Below are 23,589 nucleotides of genomic sequence, written 5' to 3' on the forward strand. Positions count from 1 at the left end.
TTTTCTCTCTGGCTTATTGTTTTATGAGCTCCAGGATACCGAATGTTACTGTAATGGCAGTGAATGTGCTTGTGGGATTCCTATTTTGAAGAGAAGGCAGCATTTTGCTTTGTAATATGCATTGTCTTTTTATGCATAATGATGAATTGGTTTTAAATAGTCTATACTCTCCCCTTCTCTCCTGTGGTTTTGGTACTAGGTTGTACTTGTAAAATCAGATGAGCACGATTTTCCTTCTAAATACCCCATGATGAAGTTTCTATAAAAACTGGAACATCTTTTTTCTAGAAATGGTAGAACTATCCTACATATCCACTTGAGCCTTATATTTGATTTGATAGGAAAAATTTGACAAACTGTTTAGCTTCCTTCCTGGCGGTAGATAATTTAGATTTTTGCATTTATCTCTGAGTATGCTGCCTTACTGAGTTGATCATTTCATATGTCAACTTTGTGACATGCTTTTATAACACTCTCTGCTCACTGAGAGACAAAGGAAAGGGTAAGGACAGAAACAATGTCCAGGAGTTTGGGGTATTAGGAAGGCTGGCTTGTTAGACAGCATGCCCTCAGGCACCATCTTCTTCCCTTGAAGAAAACAGGCCTTCTTGTTTAATGATTCTGGCTCTTCAATGCAAAAGATGGTAGAGCCGTTTGCATGATGCTGCTCTTCCAAGCAGGAGAATTTGAGAGTTAAGGCATCAAGGAGGTTTCCACTTAGATTTTTAAGGAAAGCCTGGGATCCAGACAATATGAATTAGGGTCACATACAAATGTGTTTGCATGTGTGTGTGTGTTTTCTTGTTGATCTTCTGATAAAATTTTTTAGAAAACCAACATTTAAACACATTGAAATTTTTATGAGTAGCACAAGTTGTTGCCACAATATCACTAGCTAAAGAGTCTAGAAATTTGTGAATTCAAAATAATGTTTTGTTTGTTTTAGGAAACAGAGCATTCAGGATATTAAAATGTTTGCTACTTTGCTGTAATATTTATCATGCTAGCAGGTTTTGCTTTCTGCTGGAGATAGTACAACGATGTAAAATAGTATAATGACATAACATTTGTTCTTTCTTTTGGAGAACTGTGTCCTACCTTCTCTGTTTTCTCTACATGTGTCTTTGAAGCATTGCTTATTTTGTATTTATAAAGTAAGATTCCTTTATGTACCTTCATTTATACTATTTATAAAGTGCAAAATGAACTCCATAATTCACAGGCAGCATGGTCCAAGTAAGACGTAGCTGCCCTAGAGGCTTGAGAGTTACTTCCCCTACTTCCCATTATCCAGAGAAAACATACTTGTGGTTTTTATATTTGTGATAAAAATTCAAAGCTATGTGTCTTAATTAGCGCCTCTCTTGCCGTGATAACATACCACAACTAAAAGCAAAGGTTTACTTTTATTTTACATCTATCACTGAGGGACCTTGGGGCAGGAACTCAAGCAGGACAGAAACTGGAGCTATCAATCATCTGGAGGCAGGAACTGAAGTACAAGCTGTCGGGGGAGTGCCGCTTGCTGGCTTGTTCCTCCTAGCTAGCTCAGCCTGCACAGGGGTGGTGCCACCCACAATGGCCTGGAGCTTCCCACATCAGTCAGTAATCAAGAAAATGTTCACAGGCTTGTCTACAGAAGAAATAATAGGGAGGAATTTTCTCAATATTCTCTCTTCTTATATATGTCTAGGCTTGTGACAAGATGACAAAACAAACAAACAAACAAACAATCAGCACCCTACAATACATTCCCCTCTGTTTACATGTTTATGTATTTCTGTGCTCAGGAATATATTCCATCTTTTTTTTAAAATCATCAACCATCCCTGAAATAATGACTTTACAGATACTGTTGTCTTGAGTTGTTTCCATTGGATCTTTATCAGGGCATTATGTAGGGCTAGAATTTTAGGAAGCCCAGGGGTATCTATCTGTCTGCCTGTCTGTCTATCTGTCAATATCTATCTATCTATCTATCTATCTATCTATCTATCTATCTATCTATCTATCTATCTATCTATCTGTCTGTCTGTCTATCTATCTATCTATCTATCTATCTATCTATCTATCTATCTATCTATCTATCTAATCATTCATCTTCCCAAGAAGAATCTTCTGTCAACTAGGAATATTGAAATTTTATCCTAAACCTCAAGAGTGAGAAGAATCCTGAGAATAAGGGACTTGGCATGATTAAGTCACTAGACTGTTGTGCAGAAAGGTTGTTAGATCACATGCTTCAACGTGTGTATGTTGGAGGCAAATGGGTACACACTTTGATTGCCAGTTTTTTTCCTTCAGACAGACTTAGTCACAGCTCTCGTCATAAATGTACCTGTCCTGTTGATTGTGTTTTGAATAACTCCAGGTGTATGTAAATCCACTTATCTTTTAAAAATTCAAATAATGTAAGTAACTTTTCCTGACTATTTGAACTATAAGGCGTATGGCAGGACAGAATTCTCTTTAATGGTATGGCTTTGGAGTCCACAGAGTTGCAACTGTGCACTTTCTTCTCTTGTCATTCCACACAGCATTTCTGTTGGCATGTGCCACTGATTCTTTTCCCTGAAGCGTTAGGAGTTTTGAATGAGGGGATTTAGGGGGTTCCTCACTAATCTTCAGCTATAACTTGCACTACATTAGTAAAGATGGCCAAGGGAATGGAGGTAGCTGGTAGAGGGCTTGCCATGCATAAGGTCCTGAGTTTGATCACCAACCACACATAAGCCAGGGATGATGGAACATGGAGAAATCCCAGCACTTGAGAGGTAGAGGCAGGAGAAGCAGCAGTGCAAGGGCCTCCTTAGCTACCCAGTGAGCTTGAGATCAGCCTTGGCTATACAAGACCCTGTCTCAAAAGAACACAATTCTGCGTTTATCTGTTTATCTTTACTGTGGAATCTCTGCATGTAACATCATCCTGAATCCAAAGTCAAAAAGGAAAGATTTGTCTGCTTCAAAGGGGTAATAGTGCATGCAGTTCACACTGAGGCACACAGAGACACAGAGGGACAAATTGATTAGCTTAATTCTTGGGCTGGCTTTAAAAATAAACAAAATTCTTCTAAGATTCTTGAACACAAGTGAGTGCGAGACCTCTGCCACTTGGTTTTAAATAATGCAAATTTATTTAAACATGTTAGTCTCAGAAAAAACAAGAATAAGTACTAAACGAGGGCTTTTTCCCCCCTGCAAATTCTATTGACTGGCAATACTTGACAGCAAAGAAAAGTTTTTATTTAACCTGCCTCACCTTCCCAGAAAAACAAAAGAACTTGTGTGATCATGTTAAGAGTATGAATAAATGCAAAACTACATCATAAAAAGGAAAATAGCCAGAACATTGAACAATCTGTCCCTTTGTGTGAAATGAAAATAAAAAAAGATGCCAATCATGCCCTACTTAACTTAATGGCATATTTCTACTTCTTTCAGAGGAAATCTGAGGTTAATGGGTAGCACAGTATCAGTTCAGCATCTAAAAGATGATAAAAATCTGGAAAAAATCAGTAGAGAGAAAGATTATTCACTATCAGTGAAACAGATACCACAGAGCCGGAAGTAGTCCATGTGACAGAAGAGATAACGTATCCGGTGGATGGTGAGACAGGGCCACAGTGCTTTACATTAACCCATTCTGAATATTTGGCCCTGACACTGGGTTATTGATCTATTTCTAAAGTGTAGTTGTAGTGGTTTGGGCTTTGCCCATCACCGACGCTCGGTCCAAACTCCCAATGAAATTCACAAACAAGTATCAGAATATCGTCCTTTGTGGGCATTCCTGGCAAAGGTCCACTAGAGGTCACGGCCTGGGGCAGCTTCCACAAGGAACGTATGTGGCCTGACTTTGAAGAGCCTGTCCAGAAACCAACATCCCTTGTCCGGCTCGGAGATGGTGTGGAGGAACCTGAGTGGGCGCCCACGGCTATATACCGCGCTGTCTCTTTCATAAATGAGTCTGCAGCCACTCGCCCTCCATTTGCTTCCGTCTGGTGTCCATGTGGTGACTCCTCACCTCTTAGCCCCCTCAGCCTGAACCCCCTGCCCTCATGCACAGGCTGGACCCTTGGAAGGAGGAACTGCACTCCTTGTTCTAAAAGGTTCATGCACTGTATTTCCTAGCTCTCTTCTTTTACAGAAGGGGTGTGTGTGTGTGTGGGGGGGGGCATATTCAAAGGCCGTGACGCCAGATCACGTTTTCTCTCAAGGGAACAATGGATTTGTCACTTTTCCTTTTGATGTGATATAGTGCACGACGGAAGCAACTTAAAGGAAGTAGGGACCCTCAGTGCTCGGCGTTTAAGAATCCGTCATGGCAGGAAGGCTTGGTGGCGGGCGGGCAGCTGGTCATCTTGTGCCTGACATCAGAGAGCAGAGAGAAACGGAAATGAGCATCTTGTTTGCTTTCCTCCCGGAAACTCGATCCACGCAGTGGTGCCAAACGTACCCAAAGCAGGTCTTCCTATGTTGGCTAAACCTCTCTGGAGATGCCCTTATATATTTGCACAGGCGTGTGTGTCCTGGGTGACTCCAAATCCAGTCAAAGTGACAAACTATCCGTGATACCCCTTTAGTCATAACCCAGCATGTCCAGACTGCTTTATAGTTTCTAGATTTTTCACAGACTGACTCGGGGACAGTCCCGATTTTGTCTTTTCCCCTAAATCGCCCCTTCTTCATGGTGCTCTCAAAAGGATCCACATTTTCAGAACACATCTTCTTTAAAGCACTTCTCACTTATTGCTTCCACCAGAGACCTACACATATACCTTCTATTTTAAAATCACTTGTGACAGGGCTTGGCTTCCTGAAACTACCTTGATTTTCTATCTAGCAAATCTCTTAACTGAAAAACAACCTTGTACATACTAGATAAACACTTCACAAAACACACATTTAAAATAAGTAATGTATAGAGTTCATTGAAAACACACCAGAAACATTTGCTTTTTCAGAAGTGCCTGTGAAAAAGCACCATTTTTACTGCAAGAATAATTATCCTCTAGTGGTTCATGCCACTGTACAGAGTTTTTCAAGGCAAACTCACAAAGGATTTGGAACACTTCAGAGACACTAAACTGTGATAATAGCAATTTATGCTGCACCAAAAACTCAGTCAAAGAACAAAGTTTTGTTTATGTATAAAAGATGACCTTTTCTGTTTAGAAGAAAAATCAGTGTTTATAGTATATTATAGTCTGTCCATATAGTTGTGTTCCATATATCAGTTTTAAAATTTAATTTAAGGGTCCAAATCTTTATTTAAGTCTCCTGGTTTAGAACAACTTGAGCATCTTTCTAGTCAGAGTTTTTTTTTTTTTTTTTTTGGGGGGGGGGGGGGGGATTGTTCAAGACAAGATTTCTCTGTGTAGCCTTGGCTGTCCTGGACTCGCTTTGTAGATCAGGCTGGCCTTGAACTCACAGAGATCCTCCTGCCTCTGCCTCCTGGAGTGCTGGGATTACAGGTGTGCACCACCATACCTAGCTCAGAGGTTGTTTTTAAGTACAACAAAGCCTGATGTCCACAGAGGTCATGCCAAGTAAAGGATTTCTTTTTATTCCAGAAGTCCAGGTCACACCTTTAATTCAGTTATCGTCACTAGAGTGTGGTAGAGGTATGGGTTGCAGCCCTGGAGCTTAAGTACTAGCTACATTTCAGAATCACCTGGGGAACCTTTTGAAACCATCATGAGGAGACCTTCATTCCTTGAATTAAATCAAGACATTTAAGGTGGAATCTTAGCATCCAGTTCTTTTTTCCTATAAAGCATCATGTCCTAGGTGACTCTGATGTATACCTAGTTCACCATAACTACTCTAAAGTTGTAGTTACATAAGAAAAGAGGCAGAATAATACAGCAAGGCAATAAGACAAGTAAGGCCCTGAAGTCAAATGGAGCTAGTCTTCAAATCCTGGAAGTCATTTAACAATCCAGTCCCTCAGGTGTCCCGCAGGCATGAGACGAAAACTTCTCCCACTCTTGCTTTCCATGGATTAGCTGGACTGTGTGGCTCCAAACACCAGCTGGTTCCAAAGTATACCCACGAGTCTGATGTGTGTTCCCCTCCCCCAGGTCTTGAACCTACTCCTCCCTGTGACCTGGGGAACCCTCTTACAACATGTACCCTCCCCCAGGCTCCTTCTGTCTTACCCCTCACTTTGGAGACAAGGCTGGCCTTGAACTTACAGAGATCTGTCTGCCTCTGCCTCCCTGAGTGCTGGGCTTACAGCTAAGGATGTTTCTATATGTATATGAGTCCTAAAATTGTTAAGGTCATTCAATTACAATAAAGACAAGTTATTAAAAGAAGTCAGGAAGAACCAAGATTATGTTATCATTTGTTAATATTATTATTATTAATTATGTGAACAGAGTTTGTGCATGTTGGAGAATATTGACTTTGTCAGCCATGCATGGGAAATCATGATTGTGAATTCTGATTTGACAGCAACTGGGACTACCCTTGGAGAATAAAGCTCTCTGAGCTCCAGTGTCCTCACCATGTCCTGGTGAAGTTGTTCTGGGTGTGAAATGTGACACACAGTAGGAACCTCAGATACCACTACCTGTCACCTCCCAGCTTCGGCCAACACCAAACCTCCCTTGTCTGACATGGAAATAATGGCAGGTACAAGAAAACCTCACATTTCAATTTTTTTTTAATGCTGCTTTCAGTAGTTAATTCAAGCAGGAATGAGGAGGGAATAGAGACCTAAGAGAGTCATCAAAAGAAGGAAATGTCATGACCCATATTAGGACATTTCTTCTGGACATGCTTTATTATCTTGTTCTCCTGTATTTATAGGGAAATGTACTAAAGGCTAATTTAGACTGTGATACCTACTCTAGAGCAATGAGGATTCAGATGTGCCCTAAACAGGAGCAGTTATCTATGGACAACTCTCATATCAGAGAACTCTCGGTCACACTGATCACTGGGGTCACCTCCCAATATTCCTGAGCTTTGACAAATCCATTTTCTTTTGAACAAAATGTTGAAGTTACAAAGAGCCCATTTTGTGTGTGTGTGTGTGTGTGTGTGTGTGTGTGTGTTTCTTTAGGAACTATTGGGATGGCTTGCTGCTCGGTATGGCACCTTATACACTGAGGATTGAATATGTAATGTTAAAAAAGCATTTCAAAACTTGAGCCTGTGTTAACGATATGTGATCACCTGGAGACAGAAGGTGTCTTGGTCACATGACCTAAAGTAGGTTTGCTAACAAGAATGTGGTCTTCAAACAACAGAGTCAGCTGTCACAGGATGGCAGAACAGAGCTTCTGGGGATCACCAAGACGACACCTGTGTAGAGGAATGTTAAATCAGAATATGACTGTTCTGGCAAGAGATCATACCTAAAGGCCTTGAAGGTCTTTGTGATCCAGCTGGAGTACAAACACACCTTTAATCCAGGAGACAGAGGCAAGAAGATCTGAGTTAAAGGACAACCTGGTTAGAGCAAGTAATAGGTTAAAAAAAAAAAAAAAAAAAAGCAGCCACTTCTGATGAGACCTAATAGACTAGGATCAGAAGGAAGGGGAGGTCTTTCTCTTCAGTGGACTGGGGGTGGAGCATGGGTGGAAAAGGGGGAGGGGAGTGGGGTTGGGAGGGGAGGAGGGAGGGAGGGAGCTACAGGGGGGATACAAAGTGAATACGTTGTAATGACAAAAATTAAAACCAAAACCAAAACCAAACCAAACCAAAACAAAAAAACCCTTAGGTCCAGGTGTGGTGGTACACTCCTTTAATGCCAAACAATGAAGGTAAAGTTAGTTTATAGAAGGAAGCACCCATGTTTGAAAGTGATGTTTAACTGAGTGGCAGAAAAGGTGATGAATCAGAGAAATATTTGACAGAATAGGATATCTGTTGGTCCTCCTCCCAAGGGTCCACTTCCTGGGTGAGGATAGGGGGTTTAGGCTGAGGGGCTGAGAGGCATCACACAGATACCAGGAGTCAGATGAATATAATCTGAGGTTGAGTGGTTACAGACTCCTTTTTTCCCCAGAAGAGAGAACTTGTTATTTAGCTTTGGGCAACCAATCAAGTTCCTCCATACCATCTCTGAGCTTGCCATTGGTTGTTGGTCTCTGGGCAGGCTCCCCAACATCTGGCCACACACCTTCGGCAGTCATGCAGTCACATCAGCAGAAGCTGACCCAGTGGAAGTCGACCCAGGCCTTGAGTCCCAATGGTCCATTGCAGGGAATGCCCACAAGTACACCCAACTTTCATGGGGTGGGGAGAGGGAAGCTACTAAAGGGAGCAACACAGAGAATAACAGAAAGAGAGGGAGTTTTACTGGGACAGTAATAGAGAGACAGGTTGCAGAGAGATAGAGAACTCAAATGAAGACTGAATGAGTAAGAGAATGAGGAGCCAGAAGATTAGAAAAGATTGCTGGAGTTAATTGGAGGCCAAACAGAGCAATTCAAGGGAAGAGAGAAAAGACAGATTGAGTAAGTTAGCTGGAAGAGGAGTTTGAGCCAGAACAGCTGAATTGAACTAGCTAGAGCTTAGTAAGAAAAAGAAAGGGTGAGCTTATTCAGCAGCAAGTCTCAGAGGCTGAAAACATTCTAGACCTAGGTTAGATTGTATGGAGGCTAGAAGCTTACAGGACTAGGCCTAAGTTAGCAGAAGGAGGCAGTAAGCTTCCAAGACAACACTTGAAAGAGGTGAATAAAAGTTCCTCTTACACACTTTTTTTTTTTTAATGCACTTGCATGTGGTACTGTGTGGTTACAGTGTGTCAGCACACATGTGTATGTAGATATCTATAGAAGCCGGATGTTGATGACAAGCATCTTTAGTTATTGTCCTCTTTGTTTACTGGGGCAGGGTCTCTCCTTGACACTGTAGCTCACTCACTCTTCAGCTCGTCTGGTTAGCTAGCTTGCCCTGGGGAATCTGTCTCTACCTTCCAGGTGCCAGGATTACAAGTGGCCACCATGTTTGTCTGGCTTTTATGTGAGTTATGGGGATCAGAACTCTGGCCTCCTGCCTGCACAGTAAGCACTGTATTTACTCAGCCATCTCCTTAGCCTCCTATCTGTATTTTAGAAAACTGTCTTGATTCTGTAACATCCACTCAAGTTGTATCATTGCTTACCTGCAATACCGCCTAAACACAAGTGTTCATGAGTCTTCAAGATCTTGTAAAAACAAAACCGAGAATTAGACCAATGGACACTGCCGTAGCACCTTCTCTGAGTTTGATTTAGTGAGTGTGAGACAAAAGAATTAATCTTTTAAAAGATGCTTTCAGAAGGCTGGAGAGATGGCTCAGCAGCTAAGGATACTGGTTGCTCTTGCGGATGACCCAAGTTCAATTCCCAGGACTCACATGGTGGCTCAAAAACATCTGAAAGTTCCGTTTAGGAGATCCAGTGCCCTTTTCAGGGCTGCAGACAAGTAAACTACCGCGTGGTACACCCAAATACCCGCAGACACACACACACACACACACACACACACACACACACACACACACGTAAACCCTAAGAAGATGTTTTTAGGAGATTCTATTGATTTGGGAACTATATTATACATGATCAGATTTCAGAGGCTCACACTAAGGTAGGAAGGCAAGAAGAAGAGAAAGGAAAGCAAACAAATAAAACTATACCAGATAGTTAGAATCCTCCAATATGTAAGAAACCGTCCCCTTACACACTTCACCTTGCTTAATTATTTACCCAAATGTTTCCACTATTCAAGCGTTGGACACTTTTTACTCAATGCTATACAACAGAACATGTAACAGAAGATGGGAAACAGCTTTAGAAAGCAGAGAGCACCAGACAAGGTGTAGGTACATGTCAGCTTGCACAGCATCTTTGCAGAGCCAGTCACAGGAGGCCAGAGCAGTGCTCAGAACATGCCGCCAGCCATAGATTCCACAACAAAGCAAACAGCAACGCAGGGTGATGCCCCAGTGTGACACACAGCTTAACATGGCTAAATTATGGAGAGATCAATACATGGGTTCTTCTGGGAGACTGATTAGATAGGAGCTATGCAGCACAATTTTCCATGCTCAGCTTTGGGTAGGACTTCCTGCCCCGCCTCTTAGCCATACATGAAAGTTCCAACCTGAAAAACAAGCTTTTCAAAGATCAATACTAAATCAAGACTTTCAAAATCAATAAAATAGAAAGAGAATACAGTTTTCAGAACTGAGGAAAGCTGAGGTGACATCATATTTGTTTTGCTTCTTTGAGGTTGAGTTCCTGAGGGAGATGAAAATAATCATGTCGTAAGAAGTCATCTTTTGGAAGCCCGTGGGAGCTCAGTGTCCAAGTGGGTTCCCTAGAAAGGGGAACCCATTTGGTAACTGGAACAGGGACTGTCTCAGACATGAACTCAGTGGCTGGCTCTTTGATCTTGTACCCCTGAGAGGGAAGCAGTCTTACCAGGCCACAGAGGAAGACAATGCAGCCCGTCCTGATGAGAACTGATAGACTAGGATCAGAGGGAAGGGGAGGAGGACTTCTCCTATCAGTGGACTGAGGGAGGGGCATGGAAGGAGAAGAGGGAGGGTGAGATTGGGAGGGGATGAGGGAGGAAGCTACAGCTGGGATAAAAAGTGAAAAACTGTAATTAATAAAATAGTAAATAAATTAAAAAAAGAAATCATCTTTGGCTTAAGAACACTGAACTCATAGTGATTGATACAAAGCAAAATCATTCATTTTAAATGCATGTATTTTTAATAGGTGCTGGATAATCCTGGTGGGGTTTTGCACTTCAGTTTGTTCATATTTGTCCAAGTTTCTGGTGACTTAGCAAGAGAAATGAGAAAGTACACAGATTCTGTGCTAACTGTAGCAGAGGGCACTCTTGCCTTTTCCTGATGCTCTAAAATCTTAATTATTAAAAAAAAAACACAACATCAAAAGGGAAAAGTTATTTTCCTTTCAAAATAGTTTTAATAAGTACTGGTGAGATGGCTCATTGAGTAAAGATTGCTTGTCACCAATACTGACCACCTGAGTTCCATCCCTGGGCCCTACGTCAAGGAAAGTGAGGGCTGACTCCTAAAAATTGTTCTCTGACCGCCACATGATTGCCAACACACATGCGCGTGGACATGCACATACACAAAATGCAAAATAATATTACTAATAGTTTTATTACCACATTTTAAAAACGTGTAAACTTTGCGCTCATTACATGCTCTCATAACCTTATTTTAAACTTACTTAGCTGAAGCTTTGGAGAGAATAGCTCTTAATCCAAACAGATCACAGTGAAAATTCAATTCTCTCTATTTTAAGCCAGGAAGAGATCAGCTAGGCTGGAACTTTCCACCTTTGGGGTAACATTGTCTCAAGACTAAGCTTTCTAGGAACTTTATAATCATGATCAAAAATTAAATTATCTTCTAGTTATGTGAGCCTCAGATGTAAAAATGGTTATACAAAACCTAGGCTTAACCTTGCCTATAAGACTTTTCTTCTCTTTATCCAACAGTTCATTATCTCCTTTTGTAATCAAATCAAACTACAGCCATCTGAGGCACTTTATGCAAACCTCAGAGTTTATCACCAGTATGAGTGATGAAGGCCAGCACAAAGACTCATATAACTCAGTTTCCTGGCTTCGTTCGTTAATTTTCCAAAAGGAGCAAGGTTCTCCATGAAGGTCCCTGGCTTTTCACTCTGCTGAAATAGTTCTAGTCTGTTGGCATCTGCGCTAGTAGCTTGGGATATGCTTAAATATGCTACATTGTCTCAAGATGAAGACACTTATCTTTCTGATGTCACCAAACCGTTCCCAGGAAAAGATTTATTTCTCTCTGAGAGAGAAAGAGAACATCAAACACCATCTCGTATAAAAGCTATCTATTTCATTATTTTGGAGTTCCTTTTCTGGACTCCGAGACCCACCTCTGTTCATCTTCAGTATCTCTCTGTCTCTTTGTGTAAATCTTCAAAGGGAAAATAGGACATCTTAGCTGTCGTTATTAGCAAGAGCAAGTGTGTGAAGGTTGATTGTGACTATTAGATTGATGAAATTGTGAAATGCCTAGAACATTAGTGAAGCCTACTCTTGGCTGTGTCTGTGAGGCTTTCCAGAGATGAGGAAGAAGAGGAACTTCACTGTGAAAGTACTGGCTGTGCTTAGCACCACGGGGTTCAAAACTGAATAACAAGGAACGAGGAGAAAAAATAAAAACAAACAAACAAACAAACAAACAGAAACAACTGAGCATATTCATTCACACGTCTCTGCCTCTTAGGCCACGGAAATGTGAGCTAGCAGGTTCGTACTTTGGTCTCTTCCTCACTACAGTGGACTTGTACCCTCTCAAGCCTTGAGCCACAATGAATCTTGCTTTAAGCTGGTATCTGTTAGGCATTCGGCTATAGCAACAAGAAAAGTAACTAATACAAAGTCTGAGCTCTGATTCAGAAACTTACAAACAAGAAGCTCATTCTGAGCCTTGCTGCTCCTTCACTGTCTTTTTCTCTTCTGAAGAGCAATGTGCCTTGTGGGAGAGTCTGCAGTCTAAGGGAAGGCATGGACTGTTAGAAGGAGGGTATCTGTGCTTCCAAATGTCTGCAGAAATAATAACCATGTTGATTCATATTGGACTGTGATGGGAGCAAGGAATTTTCCTTTAGTGTTCTACAGCGCTAGGGCATTTTGGTAAATTGCAACAGCTCACCTGATGTCCTTTAATACAGCATAGATGTCAGTTCTCATAATAATTTGACATCAAAAGCAGTGTTTGAGCTAATGGAGTTCTAGATTTATGTCAAACTTACAGTCAAGGAATACAGCACAACCCTTAGGGATATCTCTAGATATTGTACTGAACATGGAAATGAGCCTTTAAAAATAATATTCAGAATACTTAGCATAATGTCTATAAACAGTATAAGCCATGTTATATAATAATAATACACTTATCACTTAGGACATTGATATAATAGGTTTGTTCAAACTTCATTTAAATTTAAATATGCAAATGTCCCCTTTGAAGAAATTTAGTGTATTATAGTATAATGACATTCAGCCTTACTTTAAAATGCAGCTAATTTAGATCATTTCAGAGAAAATGGTAACTGTTCCCTTGTTACAAAGAGCACAAATTAGATGGTTTATAATTTTTACTGACTAAACTTAATCACTGGTGTTAATAATACTTCATGCTTATATAACATTTCACGTTAGTATATTATTGCCTGTTATTGCAAATGATCAAAATATTTCTAGAGCTGGGAATGAGATAACATGTAGTGTACGTGTGTGTGTGTGTGTGTGTGTGTGTGTGTGTGTGTTTGTAGTATGTGCGTGTGTGTAGTATGTGCTGTTCAACAGCTATAAGCAGATGAAGGGCAAAGTCCTTTCATGGCAGATGTTTTCCCCACAATATCTGTGGCAACTGGTACAACTATTAGGTAAAAGCAAAGGACCGGGGAGGGGAACAAGGTTGTCTGTTTTGGCTTGGAGGAGGTGAGAAAGAAGCAGCAAGCATGCATACTCAGCGGGCAGTAGAGTCCAGAGCATGACAAGTGATGGCCAATAGGGATAGCATCATAGCATAGACTTGTCTCATTGTGTTACCTTAGCTGTTATTTTATTGGCTTCGAGGGCTTCATCTTCTTTTTGATTTTGTGAGATATCTAATATTGTAGATTAAAGCTTTCTTTGCTTTCCATATGCTGGTTTAAATTGGACTTCAGTTTTTTGACAACCCAAATTTGACTGCTATGTTGTATTTGGAATTATCTTTTCTAAGGAAAAGACATTGATGTCAGAAGAAAGTAAATTTGTAAAGTCTGCTCAGGTACCTCATGAGCAGCTGCCTCTGAGGGCACCAGCCGGCGCAGATATTTTCCTTCTTTGCCAGGACTTCTGGTATGAAGTTCTACTCTTTCAAACATAAGATAGAATTCCTACTTGCTTTTTATCTAACTCTCAGTGACCTCTTGCTTCGTCTGGTAACTGTCAAAAGGTCTCTCTTCCTTTTAATCTACTAGTTTGTGGTCCTATAGAATGTCCTATATATATATAGCACATTGAGCCCTATGATGCTTAGTCCTTCACTACTGGGAGTTCCTTCAGCAGGGTGTTTGTTATATTTTTCATGGTGATACAGTTCTTGGAACATGAAAGGCACCCACTGAATTTCTGTTGAGTGAATCACAACTAACGTCCTTAATGGCTTCAGTGGACTACAGTAGAGAAGTTTAAACTTCTTTTCAAGATTTATTTTTTATTTTTATTCATGTATCTGTGTCTATATGTCTGCCATGTATGTCTGAATTTTCATGGGGACCAGGAGAAGGTGTCAGATTCCCTCGAACTGGAGTTACAGGTTGTCATGAGCCTTGTGACGTGGGTTCTGGGTACTGAATATGGTCTTCTGGAAGATCAGTAAGTGCTCTTAACTGTTGAACCATCTCTCCAGCCTCAAGTGTTTGAACTTCTGCTTGTGCAGTCTCCTAAACTAAAAAGCTATGCTATGCAAATGTTTCCAGTTGACTAAAAATAGGGGAGTGGCGGGAAGTTCTTGTAGTGGTTCATTTTGTAGTTGTCAGTGTGACTGGATTTAGAGTCACCTAGTGGATTATCTGAATATGTCTGTAAGGGCATTGCCAGAGATTCTTGGCATGTGGGAGAACAAATGAAGGCAGAGGATCCCACCTCCAGTTTATATGTAGTGTTATCCAATGTCCTGGGAGCCCAGAAGGAACAAAAGCAGCAGAAAGGAAAAGTGCACGCGCATGCATGTACATACACACATACACACACACACACACACACACACACACACACACACACACACTCACACACACACACATCTGCACATCTGCCTCCCTGCCCAGTGTAGACCTACTGCCAACTTCCAGCTACCATGAGGCTAGCAATGACACTCTGCCTCACTGCAAATCCATTGTAAAGGAGGTAGGTGCCATGAACTAATAATTCTGAAATCATGAACCAAAAAGAAATCTGTTTTTTTTTTCTTTAAGTTGATTTGCTCAACTAGTTTGTCATAGTGATGAAAAGTCAGTAACATACTTCTGTTTCTCATGCATCATGTCTTTGGATATTGCTTGGTGACATCATTAAGTCAAGGACTGAACATAAGGATCTTAGATTTTTAAGACAATTTAGGCATCATTTATTACAGACTGAAACAAAATTAGACGAGAAAACTAAATTTTTATTCTTATACTTGGGCATGTCAGCTAGTTAGAGACTATGTCTGCCACCGTAAATTGAATCTCCTCACTTTAAGCCCAGCACTCCTTTCCTGCCATTGAACTGCTGTGCTCTTTCCTAATGAAGTTGTTCAGGTAGTTTCTGGTAGAAAACCATACGGCAGAGATTAATTCACTGCTGTTGTGTTACTGTAATTCTTGCACTCTTCCTGGTACTCAGTGTATCCTATGTTGTTGACTGATTCAATGATGCCAGTCAGAATTGTATGTATTTCACAAATAAGACTCTGTAAAGGAAGTTGCTCAATAATGCAAACTGAGACATCTTTGTGACTAGAAAACATGGGGGCAATTAGACTGGAATATACCGAATCCTTCTAGCATGAAGGTAGGACATGGCTTGTGGAAAGCCCCATGCGGAAGCTTCTACTCTCCTTAATCACATCTGTATTTTCCCAGTTAGTCCAGAAACATGTTTTCTGCTTTTCCCAGGGCTTTGTACTTTGAACTGGCTCATCATTCATCTCCTCCTGAAAGTCTCCCCATCCTCCCACTCAGTCTTTCCCTCCATCCTCTACATCCTATGAGGATTAAGATGGAACCTACAGTACCCATCAAACTTCACATAGCAGTCTGTAAATATCCCAGGAGCATAGTTCCTACTTCTGCTTTCAGTGGTGGGTGAATCACAGATAGGAACAACACTGGATCCCATCCATTGCATGTACGCTAGGAGATAGTCCTTTTTCCTCATGATAACACGAAAGCCTCGGCATTACCTTAGAATACTGTAGGCACACCTCTGAGTTCTGATAAAAACAAAGAATCTCTCAGAAAAAAAAATCTTTTGATCTTTGCATTGTGTACAGTTGTGGTTTTCTGTGGTCTCCATCTGCTGTACTTCTCTATGGATAAAAGGGTAAGATTTAGACTATAGCAAGGAATTATACTGGTCTAGCAAAGTGAGATGCTAGTAAATTCTTTCCAAGGTCCATGACCTCATCAGCCCTGGAAAACTGACCAGGTGTGGACTATCAGGTATGGTTTCCCTTTTGATAAGGCTCTAAGTCCAATTAGATGGTCATTGGTTGTCACTAACATCTGAGTGTCTCATGTTGTCCCTTTACGGGTATCTTGTCATGGTGGTAACTGCCATGGCTCATAGCTATTAAGGCTGTGTAGGCCTGGTTAACTGCATCCCTCCCTTGACAGCTTTCACAGTATTTTCAGAAACCATAGAGGTTGAACTTCAGGGAAGGGACTTTCAGGTCAGATTCAGCCTGAATCAACAGAGTCCTGTGTCCCAAGTGTGCAGTATCTTCAGCAGTAAGGGCTACCTTCAAGCCCTAAGAGACAAGAAAGGGCTACACAATAGTCTATATTGTTTTGGGAGTCACTTCAGTTTACTCAACCAGCCATTCTAAAAGATTTCTCCTTCCTGGTTCTGTTTTTTGTCGTTGTTGTTTTGTTTTTTGCTTTGTTTTGTTAGTGTGGTTCTTGTAGGGAGCCACAAATGGCTTAACTTCCTTTAGCGCTTGTGTATATATGCATGTATGTATATGTGCACACACACACGTGTCCATGTGTGTATGTGTATATACATATACTTATGTCTTCTGTATAATATTAGATACATATAAAATAAGTGTCTATACTACTTTGAACAGGTTATTTGTGATAAGATATAGTGACAAATGACATAAGATCTCTGTAGGGGCAGCTGAGTATCAGAAAACTTCTGAGAGCACTGGGCCACCAGCCTCAAACAGTTGGACAAGTACATTTGAAATTGATTGCACCTATCCTCAGGAGAAATAAAGATGATGGTCAGAGTCTACATAATTGGATCTTTATGGGTGGAGAGATCTCTTCATTAATTCCCAACCTGTATAACTAAAGTTAAATTAGAATTAAAATCTTTTAAAGGTAGTTTATATAAAATCATGACCAAAAATACATAGAAAATAAAATAAAAATAATTTATTAAATCAAGCTCAAATTATAAAAAAAAAAAATCTTACTCGTTTCTCCCGGACTTGCATCTAAAATTTACCATTCTTTGCAATTCTGCTCATTTAGTATATTTCTAAGTCATCTAGCCGCGGGCTCATGTGCAATTTAACCTAGGCTTGCTTTGAGCCAAAGCACATTCATGGTGAGGAATACAAACGACAGCTACATTTCTGAGACAATAAAACAAGGAAAAGTTGTCAGCCTTTTAAAATTTTTATTTGCCACTCTTTGATTCAACTTTGGCAAATCAGATGCATCTAAAATTTTATCTGTTTCTTTTATATTTCCAAATTTAGTCAAGCATATCTTCTTAAGGTGTGGTCTTTTGATTTTTTTTTTTTTCTGGATTTTATTGGCATTTGTCAACATGTCTTCCTTCTCATCTTTAATTTTATCTTTTTTAAAAAATGTAGAATGGATTCTTTAAATTCTGTCATTGGGTTGTCAGTGATGACTGAATCTCACGTGGAGCAACTTTATTTTGCTATAAATTCATACGGATTTAGCACTGATAGAGGAAAGTACTTGGGTTTTTTTGTTTGTTTGTTTGTTTGTTTGTTTGCTTCAACTTTGTAAAGATCCTGGACGAATAGCAGAGGTAAGTTTGCCTTAAGAAAACACAGCCGAGAGGTGGAGAAGTGGTTCAGTGGCTAAGAGGATTCACTGTTCTTCTAGAAGATCTGGGTTCGGTACCCATCACCCACGGGGCCGCTCATACCTGTCCCGTCTGTTATCCAGCCCAGCAGACCCAGTGCCCTCTTCTGACTTCATTGTCACCAGGCACTGCAAGTAGTGTACAATAAACGCGGACAAGATGCTGCTCTCATGTACAATGTTTTAAAAAGAAAATAGCCAGATGGACCTTGAGTTGGGTAATAAGATGCTGGAAGATTTTCCTTCCAAGACATCAGGAATCTTCTAAATTGGACCTCAAAGCTGTTATCCCTTCGGCTCTAATAACCCACAGAGAAATCTGATAAGGCAAAGCCAAGTAGGAAAAAAACAAAAAGGTTTCTCCATGGTGACTTGCCAGTAGTGTAGAAGATAAGGCAATTTAGGCTCTATAAAAGTCCCTTGAGCCCCTTTTAAATCAACTGTAACAATCAGCAAGCATTTTTTTCTCACCTGTCACTTTCTATTCTGTCAAGGAGTTAATATAAAAGTTTCCTCTCTCAAGAAGAGTCAGCGACATGACTAGAACAGTATGACAGTACACAGGGTGCTCTAGGTATGTGACATGTCATTAGGACATCTAAATGTCACACATTTGTATGATCTCCCCACTACATGGATTCAAACAGGCTCCAGAGAGGTGACTAAAATATCTCTTGCCACCAAGGGGAACTGATCAAGGGGAATAGCTAGGCAACTCTTCATTGTTGAAAATTACCAACAAAACGGCCTGGAATTTGTAAACTAATGTGGGAGAAGAAATTAATGTCCTTGATTTTTCAAGTTGGGAAACTGATTTCTTCCTCATTTAAGTAGAGATTTCCAAGCTGTACCCATGTGGTTAAAATAAGCACATATTTGGTGAAGTGGAATAACAAGAAAATTTTAAGGCTATTTAATAAAGGCATAAAATACTCATAATGATGAGGGTGGGAACGCTTGGACTTGGTCCTGGTAGCTGTCGGGCTTTGCTGATTTCCCTGTCTGTTTGTGACAGAATAATGAAGTCATCGAGATACTAAGGAATCTAAGTGATCAAAAGAAGGGAAGAACTTTGTTCCTAATATTTGCTTTCTAAGTCACAAAAACAAGAATGGACTTTGCATTTTACAGCCCTTCATAATTTACTGCATGAATCTGTTTGTTTGTTTGTTTGTTTTGAAACCTCTTTGTTTTGACATTCTTGCTATTACAAATCCTGACTTCTTCACCTCTGTTCAGGGATACAGTCTAAGTCAAACCAGTATACATACTTTAATCTGTATTTCGATTTGTCTCAAGTTTTAAGTGAATGTCATTATAATGAAGGTTGTCTTGCCATTTTATTATATTTTTGCATTAAATATACATAGATCACACAGGAAACATTTTAAGTCATCTGGGTTACTTTATTGCTCTTGAGGAAGTGAGCTTAGAATTTTAATGTCATAATTAGATATATGATGTACGATATAAATATGTAATATTTAGGATGAATTCCTAATACTGTCCCTTTATATTATAAATATATTTATAATGTTTAGAATGAATTCTTAATACTGAAAATCAGAGCGCTTTATAACCTCATGGGTCACTCACAAACAAAAGGAAGAATCCAGATAACAAATCCTTGGAAATACGCCTGAGATGAGAGTAAGGAATTAGTTTATTTTATTCAAGGTCACAGACTTACAGTCACTTTATTGTTTCTCAAGTTCTACTGAACAGCCAGACGCTGTATTTCTTACATGCCAAACTGCTGTGTGACCATCTAACCACAGCAATGCAAAGAAAGAAATGTCTATAAGGGCTTGTCGAAGAATCAGCCTCACGTTCTCACAAATGTCAGCAAAGCCACACGGAAGAAGGTTGAGCAGCTCCATCTCCTCACACACTTTCCTTGAGTCAGAATTCACGTGCTCAGTTACCCTTAAAGTACTAATGTGAGCCTGCATTGGTTTTAGTAGTGAGTGGCCTTAACAATTTAGTCCAAGTTATTTTTTTTTTTTGCTAATAAATGAAAGAGCTAATATTATTTTACTTCTTTTTCATCAAAACTAAAGAGCTCCAGATACATAAAGCTTTCATTTCAGAAAAATGTTTCCTGTCAGACTTTGAAAATTACTTGGTAATTTTCAAGTTGGTGATTGATCACGCTAAAGGCTCAAAGAAAGCCTACACAGAGTAAGGAACCAATTAAAGAATTTTCAGGCTTCAGACATGGTTTATTGAATGCTGCCAATCTTAGTTTTACCTTCTTCGTACAGCTGGCACCTACAGGTTCCACATCTGTTCTTACACGCCTATTAGAAAAGCTGCTGTTGCTTCCAAGTGAGACTTTAATGACTGTCACAGGAACAGATAGCATGCCTAATGACAATGTGCTTCTTTCAGGTAAGTTGACAACACAACTTTTAATGATAATAATTAAAAATAGGAGCAGACAACTCGAAGATGATGATTGTCACTCTGCCATTTTCCTCACAGAGTGACAAAAAGGCCACCTGTGCCAGAAGATACCTTGAAGGGAAGTTGCTAATTGCCACCCACCATCCACCTAGTACTTTGACTAACAGACTTAGATGAAAATCAGTAAGACCATTGCTGAGGAGGAAGATCCCAAAGACAACTTGCCATAAAGTCATCCTGATAAGAGAAAAAAGATGCTGCACAAACTCAAAGCAAGCTTGCTCAGTGGACTTCAAATGATATTTTAAAGTGTAAATACTGGGGGTTAGAGATACTTTACAGTATTAGCGATTTTATGAAATTAGTTCTTTATATTGTGATTCTGTAAAACAAATGCCAAAACAGAATGAAATGTTAAGTAGTTCTGAGTTTTCTACAATATTAAAATACTTATCTTGGTTGTATTCCATTTCCTTTGTCTCCCTTTACATCTGTATACATGTCTAAGTTTGTTCTTAGACATGTCTAAGCTTCCTGTGTTTCTGGAAGTTTATAAAATAACATCTTGATGAACAGCATTAACATACCTAATCCAGGTCACTTTGATTTTTTTTCTTTGTGATATTAATTGGATGAAAATATCATCTAGACAATAGGTACACCTATCATGCAACCCTGAGGAAGAAGGCTTCCACTTGCTGGCTCCTTTCCTTCTTCTTAGTGACATTAATGCCATGGAGGAAGTGGGAGGGAAGCATGAACATTGTTGAAAAGTAAAGACAAACAGACATTGAAAGTCTTTCACCCTTCTCTATGCTCAGAGAGCAAACAGCAGAGCATCTAATCTTGCATGATGATATGTTGCTCGTCATTACTCCTAGAGCTACATTCATGTTCATGTTCACACTACGTTTCTATGAAGATACTTAAGAAGTAGAGTCAGAGTGACCAAAAAGTGGGTGGGAGCTGGTTCAGAAGTGTTTCATTAAAATAGATTAAGAACACAGTCTTATCATAATAAAGACAATGAAAAGATTCTTCTGCTTGGCACAACTTCACCTTGCAATGTGAAATTCAGGATCAGATAGGAAGCAAACCCTATTCTAATTTTACTTAAAAAATGTTATGTTCATTATTTAAATCTCTGAGAAATATTTTTATTGTAAAAAAGGAAAGGCCTTAAGAAACACAGAGAACAATACTTAAATACTATGATTGATTTTTTTATTCTAGATTACAAAAAAAAAAAAACTTAGGTGAAAAAAAGAAAAGGAGCGAGTATTACTCAGCAATGAAAAATAAGGAAATCATGAAATTTGAAGGTGGGACCTGGAAAGGACCATCCTGAGTGAGTTGAACCAGAAGCAAAAAGACACACACGGTATATACTCACTCATATAAACATACAACATAGAATAAACCCACTAAAATCTGAACATCTAAACAAACTAAGCAAAAGAGAGGACCCTAACTAAAAATGCTCAATCCCCATCCTAAAAGGTAAAGAGGATGGACATAAGAAGAAAAAGAAAACAGGAAACAACCTAGGAACCTGCTACAGAGGGCCTCTGAAAGCCAGAAGAAGAAAACAGGAAACAACCTAGGAACCTGCTACAGAGGGCCTCTGAAAGCCAAAAGAAGAAAACAGGAAACAACCTCGGAACCTGCCACAGAAGGCCTCTGAAAGCCTCTGCCCTGCAGACTGTCAAAGCAGATGCTGAGCCTGATGGCCAACTGATGGGTAGAGTGAATGGAATTTTATGTAAGAAGTGGGAAATAGTAGGAGCTGGACAGGACAGGAACTCCACAAAGAGAGCAACAGAACAAGAAAATTTGAACACAGGGAACTTCCCAGAGACTCATACTCCAACCAAGAACTATCCGTGGAGATAACCTAGAACCCTGACAATGCAGCCACTTCTGATGAGAACTGATAGACTAAGATCAGAAAGAAGGAGAGGAGGACCTCCCCTATCAGTGGACTTGGGGAGGGGCATGTAGAAAGAGGGGGAGGGTGGGACTGGGAGGGGAGGAGGGAGGGGCTAATGGGGGGATACAAAATGAATAAAGTGTAATTAATAAAAGTTAAAAAAAGTTAAATAAAAAATTTAAAAAAAAGAAAAGGAAAAAACAAACAAACAAAATCAGCTTTGGAGCTGTATGGTCTTAGCCGAGTTAGATAATATCAGATTACATTACTAAATGTCACTTTTCTTAAAAAGAGAAAATAAGATCTGTATTACATAAGTTTGGGGAAGATGAAAAATTTTAATACAGTAAGTACATGATACAATTCCTAGAAAATAGGAATGCTCCATAGAATGTAATTGGTTTGTGATATTTTTGTTATTTAATCACTTAATCCCATGTAACTTTGGCTCAACCTTCTTTGCCCAGCTCATTATGAGATTATTTGGAAGTTCTCCACGTTCTGAAACGTGTAATATTTTTGTGCCTACGAGTTCTTTCGAATTGCTCTACTCATTCAAATTACAAACGAGACTGATTTTATCCCAGTCCTTGGCAGGCAGGAGGAGGGACCCCTGTTTGTCAGGAGTAGGCATTTCTCAGTGAACACTAGACTGATGATGCCAAGTGATATGGTGATATGATGGTTGGCTACACAATCCTAGAAGGAAATATGACTTTTGAGATGTTTACTGTGCCACAGCCTCAGCTGTTTCAAAATTCTTTGCCTGTACAATATTGCGTTTGCTGTATTAATGCTCTTTCTGAATTTTTGCAGAGCCTACATTGTATCTGGAAAATTTCTACCTCTGCTTTCAGTAAAGACCCTTGAAGGCTAACAATCCTTAAGTTCAAAATGCCTTTTGTAAGTTCTCCAGGACTTACACATACCCCCTACCTATGATAATATTCAATCTTTTCCTTGGAATGTTTTCTCAATCCCACTATTTGATAAAGCCTCTCCAAGGCTTACCTGAAGCATACCTTCTTTGTAATGCTTTGTTTGCCAGCTGCTTCTGAATTCATTAACTGGTTTGAACTCTCCTGTAAAATTTACCATTTTGTATTTCATTTATATTTGCCTTCTGTAACCATTTCCCTTCTTTTAGAGCCTGTAAGGGCCTTGAGGGAAGGGGCCTTACTTGGGAATATTTGCCTCTCTCAGAGACTATCACTCATAGAAGAAAAACTCTCCAGTAGCACTCCCTGAGTTCAGGTGGATGTTCACTGCCAATTTCCTAAATTAACTCGGACATGGTAACTAATTTTGTTAGAAACCTAAAACTTGAAGAGGGCTAGAAGCCTGCATCTAAATCTCTACTAGCTGTTAAACAAACTATGGTCTATAGGTCTTTCTTTT

Source organism: Psammomys obesus, unplaced genomic scaffold (genome assembly GCF_907164565.1).
Source record: "Psammomys obesus unplaced genomic scaffold, mPsaObe1.curated_primary_1811, whole genome shotgun sequence".
In the NCBI taxonomy this organism is placed as follows: domain Eukaryota; kingdom Metazoa; phylum Chordata; class Mammalia; order Rodentia; family Muridae; genus Psammomys; species Psammomys obesus.